General features: G+C 39.2%; 1 long non-coding RNA gene across 1 annotated transcript in view; it reads left to right on the forward strand.

Moving 5' to 3' along the window:
- The first annotated feature begins 1,586 nt into the window (after nt 1-1,586).
- The window catches only part of LOC117674136 (uncharacterized), a 46,931-nt gene continuing 41,386 nt past the window's right edge, over nt 1,587-7,131 (forward strand). The window contains exon 1 of the long non-coding RNA XR_015731291.1: nt 1,587-2,417. This is a non-coding gene — a long non-coding RNA (uncharacterized LOC117674136). The remainder of the gene's footprint in view (nt 2,418-7,131) is intronic.

The following is a 7,131-nucleotide window of genomic DNA, read 5'->3' on the forward strand; positions in this document are numbered from 1 at the left end:
ATGCTTATGGTGATTAAAAGTGTCATTTCAAACTGTAAATATATATGTATTTTTGTGTGCAGATTGTTAGTTGGGAACCAATGATTTGCCGTCTCATTTTGTGTCAGAAATGCAGGAACTAGAAAGCAAAAAATTATTAATTTAATTTTTTAAAATTAAAAACTTTAATAAAAGTATAAATTTACTAGCTGGATATCTCTGCTTCGCTACAAAACTATGTGATCGGGCTTGATAAATTGACACATATCTGGAGAAATGAAGGCTACTGCTGAGCCCCTGCCATGATACTCCCTATCCTGTGGTAGACCTGCCCCTTTGAATGTTGGCATAAAATTTCCCTCCTTTACCTCTCTGGCTCCAAAAGACGTCATTGGGAAGCATCCATTGTACTTCTGGGCAGCAGAAAGAAAGTGCTCTGCCATTGCATGCTGGTGGGTGAGAAGGCTGTGTAAGAGTTTAGGGTAGGGAGCTGGACTTTACCACCATTGCAACACATCCTGGGAGTCTCATCCTGCTACTTCAGGGCACGGCACCAGGCACATGGTAACCGAGGTCCGAGATCAACAACCTTTTCCCTGGAGAAATCAATCTGGGGTTCATATTTAAAACCAGACAAATACTTATTAGTACAAGGCATTGATCTGATTTGTGATATCTTTTCCTTGTATTTAGATGTAGCTGCCTGATTAACGTAGGGGTTATTAGATGCATACTTTTTTACAGCCTCTCTATTGACTTCGGGATGACTTTGACTATAGTTTTTTGCAGCTTCCCTTACTTGTGTTTTCCTAATCGCATCTGTAAATCTTTTTCTGTGTTTTTTTGCATCTTTTCCCTTTAACTGGTGTTACAGTAGAAGGAACAGATTAATCTGAACTGAGGAGGTCAGTGTAAGAAGTGATTTGGGGCTGGGACACTATGCAGGAGAAATTCGGTTCACAATCCGTTGGCTCAGTGGTGGTTGGTGATTGAAACTCATAAGGAGCTCTGGTGGCTCAGCAGACTAATTAACATCCACTTACATTTGCTGCCTGCAATTACTGCAAGTTCAAATCTCACCAGGCTCAAGGTTGACTCAGCCTTCCATCCTTTCTAAGGTAGGTAAAATTAGGACCCAGATTATGGGGGCAATAAACTGACTTTGTATAAATATACAAAAGTATGAAGGCTATTGCTTAACGCATTGTAAGCCGCCCTGAGTCTCCGGAGAAGGGCGGCATATAAATCAATTTTTTTAAAAAAATGTCTCCTACTGCCTTGAGTTTGGAAGCAGTTCCATAGGTGGAAGGCATAGACATTTTGGTGAGGTAGTGACATTTAGTACTGTAAGGAGCCCCAGACTGCTCCTGAGTGAAGGAGTGGTACGTCTGCCAGATTGAACTGAAGTAACAGAATGTGAGGCATTCTGCCTAATGGGACCTGCAGCACTCGGGCCTGCTTCCCATGCCTTCTCAAAGTGACCACCATTTTCAGGGCCCTGACAATTCCTTGTTAAAATGGTGGCCACTTTCAGAGTTTTCTCTGTGATCAACTGCCTCCTATCAGCTGGCCAGTGGGAGGCTGCAAAGCAATCCTACCTCTTTTCTGGCTTTGGGCAGCCAGCCCTTGCATAAAAGCCTGCTTCAGGATGAGCTTCCCAAACTCTTCTCATTTCTTAACACCCCACCCCTTTCCTCCCCAGAAAGCCACATTCTTCAATAAAAACAGCTGGGAGGGGCAAGGCTTGTTGATCTCCTCCCCCCCCCCCCAATAAAGAGCTAAAACTAAATTCTCCCTCTGCTTTTCAATCTCTATCCTATTAGGAACCTTACTTTAACTCCAGGTGGAAGACTAGAGGAATCAAGGGAACAAGGAGAGAGAATCTTTCCCTAGAATAGTGGGGGGGGGGGGACTTCACCTCCAACTTCTGTAAGAAAATGGAGGGTGCAGAGTCTTTGCAAGTTTTAGCTGTCCATCCATTACCTGTAGAAGACAATCTATAGTCCAGCCTTTCTTAGCTGGTTCTTCTTTTGCTCCAGAAAGACAGGGCAACTTGGGAGGAGGAAGGGCAGGGGCAGAATAAAGAAAGGCAGCACGCCCAGAGTTTTCCTTCTCCATTGTTTCTTCCTGGCAAGGCAGTCAGCTGTGCAATGGGCCTTCTTGCAGGGTGGGGAAGGCCTTGAGCCTGAAGCAGCTGGGTTTGAGTCTGCACTATACCTCTCAGGACATCCCCCGCCTCTGGGCTCCACTTACTGATCCATTCATTCATTCATTTAACCATTTAACACTGTTCCAACATTTAACCCTAATAGGCAGTCTCCCTTATGGTCGTAACTCAAGGACTACCTGTACATTCTGCACAACAAGAGGAGACTTCTCTATTATACAAAAGAATAGCCCAGACATTGTCATGCTGTGGATTTTACAGAAACATGCAGGTACAGTACATCTTTTCAAAGAAAGCATGATAAGTCTTGTAAGTAATATTCTGACCAGATGTTTCTCCTGCAATTATTTATGAATGCTGTCCTGGTATGTATAGAATTGAGCAACATATTTGTGTCTGGTTGAAAAAAAAGTTGTCAGCCACAAAACATTTGATGCACAGTAGTCTTTGAGGAACTGCACCCCCTTCTACTTCAGTCTTAGAACTAAAGCAACTCAAAGTACATTTCTTCATTTTTAGCCATGTTTGTCAGCCAGTTGTTAGCGGAGGAAACTATTCCTTGCCAATCTTTGGAAATGAGTCATGATAGAAGCTTAAATGCTGGGGACAGATCCAGTGCGAGTCTAAAACAATGTTCGCTATGTTTTGGAAAAGTTATTTTTATGAAAATGTTGGCCTACAATCTTCCCACTTGATTATGCTTCTTCTGTTTTCCCTGTGGTGTATTTCAAAACTTGTGCCTTGATTTATACCTGTAAATAAATCTCTTTATTTATGGCAATGTAATATCTCCAGCCCTAATCTCTCCAGGCCTTAGTCTCTCCATTGTAATGAGAGACATTACCTAAGATAGCCATGAATCAGAACCAAAGAAGATGGAGGGAACTGTTTTTCATGCAGGCCCATTCTGTTCTCAGAGAAGGTGGCCCAAATGGCAGAAGGAAAAAAAGAACAGGAGACCTGCTGTCAGAATTGCCTATGACCACGATTTATAGATTTTGTAAGAAGCTGATCTCTGCAAAAGAGATGAGTGAAAATTCATAAGAAGATGGAGTAGGCAAAATAGGTTTCTGAATTTTCCATGCACACCATGAAAACATTCCTTACACATGGCAGGGAATGTTTGTATTACTTAAAAGATGCATTCCTGCCAAACAGGAAGATTCAGGAACCTTCTGGTGTTCCTGTGCAGTTTAGTCCTGGAAAGGCAAGCAAAAATTCCGATTGGTAATTATAGATGGAAAAAGAGTATGGCTAAAATTCTATGCATGTGACTACTCTGGATAAGGAGTGTACAATGAATCTATAAACTTTGTTATTCTATCAAGGCTTAATGCAAAGAGAAGCCTTTTATACAGTAATTCAATCAAATAGATTTAGATGTATATATACAGATTATACACATATTATATAGGTCTACAGGATCTCAATAGCCAGCTTGTTAAGAATGGCCAGTCCAGAGCCTAATAATATTATTGCACTAAAACATGTTCAATATGATTGCAGTTTCTGATTCTTTTATATTCTCTTTTGAAAACTGAGAATGAGATGATAACTGAGATGATGATGAGTTATGAGAAAATCCTGTTTTTCACAATCCATTGTATCTACCGTTGTCACTAATGGAAATTCTGCCATCTTAGACAGAGTCAAGGTTGAAGTCTGGTTTTGGGACAGAGATGGCATTGGTCTGTCTCCTGGATAACCTGTTGGGACCAGTATGGTGTGTGTGTGTGTGTTTGGGGGGGGAGGGTGTCTTTCATGGTTGTGTTAGATTTCTAAATGGCTTTTGATACCATTGACTATGATGTCCTTTTGGATGACCTACAAGGGTTGGGAATTGGAGGCGCTGTTTTGCTGAGTCCTAGTGGGTAGTTTCAATCCCTGGTGATGGAGGAAGACAGGTCAGTTTAGTTATTCTGATTTCTGGGTGCTAAAGGTGCTAGTTTTGTCTTCCTTGCTTTTCTATATGAAGCCACTGGGAGGGATCATTCAATACTTGATGTGCAGTATCAGCAATATGTGGTTGATACTTCATTGTATATTACCAGAGGGGGGGGGCAGGATGCTGTTGTCTCCTTTCAGTGCCTGAAGCCTGATAGAGTCCAGATGAGAGAGAGCAGACTGAAGATGGATTTGCAGCAGATACATTAGGTCTTATGTGCCACCAGATATACTCCTTGATGGGAGAAAACCCTTGGCACCTGGATATCTTCAGGACTGCATCTTCTAGCCAATTAAATCTAGCAAGGAGAAACTGCTTCAAGTCCCCAACTTTTAGGAGATTCAGATGGCTGATACAAGGAGGCACTGTATTTTCATTGCAGTGTTGATATTGTGGCATACTCTCCCTGTGGAGATCAGGCTGGGTCCCTCTGTTGGTTTTCCATGAGCTTCAACAGGCAGGGGTTTTTCAGAGAGTTTTCCTCTGATTTAAGTTGCTGTTGCTATCTTTTAATGTCTTCTTAATTTTTATATGAAGCTTGTATTTTTATGAGAACTGTGAAGAGTTGTTTGGACAGTGACAGCATACAAATAGGTTTAATAAAATACATTTTAAAAAGCATATTTATCACAGAATTATGACAAAGGAATGGACTTGGTGTGATGCTTAAAAGATGATATAATGCAAAAATAAACTAGTACATATATAATAGGAATCTTTGCATTCGCTCATGCACCACTCTTTTTGAAAGAATAACTGGCTTCAGTTATAAGAGAAGGCAAGGTTCTCTTGGGCCCTCTGAAATGGGGGAGAAAAAAAAACAATTTACTCAGTTCCAGATTTATGAGAGCCTTTTAGAGCAGAGGGAAGAAAGCAAGATCCAAATCCATCTGTTCCAAATTCTTTATTTCTGCATCATTAGGCATAATTAAGTTAAAATCGGGTAAGTGGAATGGAGAAATATAAGATGGATCATACTCTTTTTTTCTTTTTAGACCCAAGAGCTTGCTTTGGTAATGACAGTAAATATACCTTCTACAAGAGTGCAAAATAAGCAATGGATATAGGAACTTAATGGAAGAACTGAAGGGCAGAGTACAGTGAAGTTGCTTGCTTCTTATGCTCCATCAAAGAGGTTTTTTTAGAGAGGGAGGGGTACTTCACTTATATATACATTATCCTACAACTGGTTTGCTCTACTTATGTGTGGATATTAGCTTTTGTAATTCCCAGATAGTAAAACTGAAATGTTTTTAGTAAAAGCAAATAAAACTCTAGCTTTCAAGAATAAATAATGAGGTTTTATTAATAGCAATATGTTTATTTGCTGAGTATTGTTAAGGAGCAAGTACTGCTTTTATGGTGTACTTTTTAAAAACAAAACACAACATACACTAGCCTTCAAGAACTCAGTGTGGGTTGAATTAATTGCTTGGGTAGTTAGACCAATGCTATACTTGGCTGAATTCCTGTTTTGCAATCTGGTTTGGAACATATAACTATGGTGACAGAGTTTTCAGAGCACAGACAGACATAATACATGATAAAGGCTCAACTGTGCAAAACAATGAAAGAGAATAGATTTGGAATTCAGAGTTCTCAAAATGTCTCCAAAACAGCTTCCAGAGATATAGTAACAATCCCTCTCCAAAAGAAAGAGTACAAGGATTAGGGAAAGAGTTAAACAGGCCAGTGCGAACTTGCCAATACAGAAAACAATCCCATTGCTTGCTTTATTGCCTGCTAAGTGGCATACTGGTGGAGAAAGGTCAAGAGGGGATTGGGATTACTGTAGGAGACAAATGAGATACAGGTGTAATAGTTTTTGTTAGGCTCAAAAACCATACAAATGCAATTGCTATAGATTTTGCAGTGGCAATATAATAATCACTGAGGTTAATCTGATGAGTGATTACTGTTAATCTGAAACTTTTACTTCTCACCTATATAATGCACTGCATATCAAGCACGCAACAGGGTTTAGCGAGTTAATACACAACATTCTATCAAGATGACAGCAAATACACATTCTTGTCTATCATGGCTTGTGGCTTCAAAGTATCTGAGTATATCAGAAATTTACAGATTGGCAAAGAGGCCCAATCCATTTTGTTTTCTCTGTAAGGATTATTTCAGAGGTAATTACTAGTCTAAAATGCGTCTCCTCGGCTTCTTGTTGCTGTGTTCTTTGTTGATAACAGATAGAAGATATAATCAGACCATTGCCACCTTTCTTCACTGTCCCAGTATTGTGTATGTTGGCTTTGCAGTGTTTTGAGGCAACATACAAATTGTACACAGCTGTTTGGACAAAGATATAAGATAAATCAAAGAATTGAATGTGCACCCCAGGTAGTGACTGGCTTACAATATTGTGCCAAATAACTTTTAAATACCTGGGAAGAAAAATATTGGTTTCCAGCTATTCAACCTCTCCTTTCTCAAAGGTTTATAATCTGAATGTTAGATATTCAATCCTTTCATTTACTAGGAAATTATTTAACTTCTGTACCCAATTATTTATACGAACTTTCTAGAATTAAATATTCTAGAAATATTCTTTTTGTGGTTTGTCATATTTGTTAAATTGTGTGTAAAAAGATGTTTTTAATATAAAAGTGTAAAAACGTATTTTTTTTAAAAAAGTACTTCATATGGCTTCTTGTATAATTCTAATATAATTCTTATGAATTTAAAATTATTGCAGTTACAAGTACAATGGAAATGTTGTTTGTTTGAGTTGATACACTGTAGATACAGGTAGTCTTTGACTTATGACAACAATTGACCCCCAAATTTCCATTGCTAAGCAAGACAGTTGTCAAGTGAATTGTGCTCCATTTATGACTTCTTTTTGCCACAGTTGTTAAGTGAATCAGTGCAATTTTTATCTGAATCATGTGGTTGTTAAGCAAATCTGACTTTGCCCATTGACTTTCCTTGCCAGAAACCGGTTGAGAAGGTTATAAATGATGATACATGACCCTGGAATGGTGCAACTGTCATAAATACATGTCATATGCCAAGCACCCAAATTTGG

The sequence above is a fragment of the Pantherophis guttatus genome, chromosome 1, assembly GCF_059756535.1.
Source record: "Pantherophis guttatus breed Tessera chromosome 1, ASM5975653v1, whole genome shotgun sequence".
In the NCBI taxonomy this organism is placed as follows: domain Eukaryota; kingdom Metazoa; phylum Chordata; class Lepidosauria; order Squamata; family Colubridae; genus Pantherophis; species Pantherophis guttatus.